General features: G+C 58.8%; 1 long non-coding RNA gene across 1 annotated transcript in view; it reads left to right on the top strand.

The window, feature by feature from the left end:
- The window catches only part of LOC109287265, a 10,487-nt gene continuing 10,074 nt past the window's right edge, over window positions 1–413 (top strand). Inside the window, exon 1 of the long non-coding RNA XR_002094803.1 lies at window positions 1–86. This is a non-coding gene — a long non-coding RNA (uncharacterized LOC109287265). The remainder of the gene's footprint in view (window positions 87–413) is intronic.

Here is a 413-nt window from a genome sequence, read left to right as displayed (position 1 = left end):
AATTGATTCAAAGCCTCCGAATCAATTTGGAGATTCACACAGTCCACGCTCGCCACCACAGGGAGCAGGACCCGGACTCTCTGCTGGTAAGCAGGGGGCGGAGGGGACTGCAGGGGAGGACCCCTGCCAGGCCCCATTTTCTTCCAGCTCCCCCAGCCCCCTCAGTGCCCCCCAGTCCCATCAATGGCTGCTCCACCCAGCCCTAGCATCCTGGCACTTCAAAAAAAAACAAAAAAAACAGCCCCGCACTCATCAGATGCTGCATTGGCCATTGGGGCCTGTGGGTGCTCATGGCACAGTCCCCCCAATGCAGTGCAGGGCAGTGGGGATCACCCTCCCCACACACACACCTGGCAGGAGCTGGTGAGTGCAGGGCTTTCTTTCTTTTTTTTAAGCGCCAGGATGCTGGGGCC

Source organism: Gavialis gangeticus, unplaced genomic scaffold, assembly GCF_001723915.1.
Source record: "Gavialis gangeticus isolate Ggan-Ray unplaced genomic scaffold, GavGan_comp1, whole genome shotgun sequence".
Lineage (NCBI taxonomy): Eukaryota > Metazoa > Chordata > Crocodylia > Gavialidae > Gavialis > Gavialis gangeticus.
This window is presented reverse-complemented; position numbering and strand designations above follow the sequence as displayed.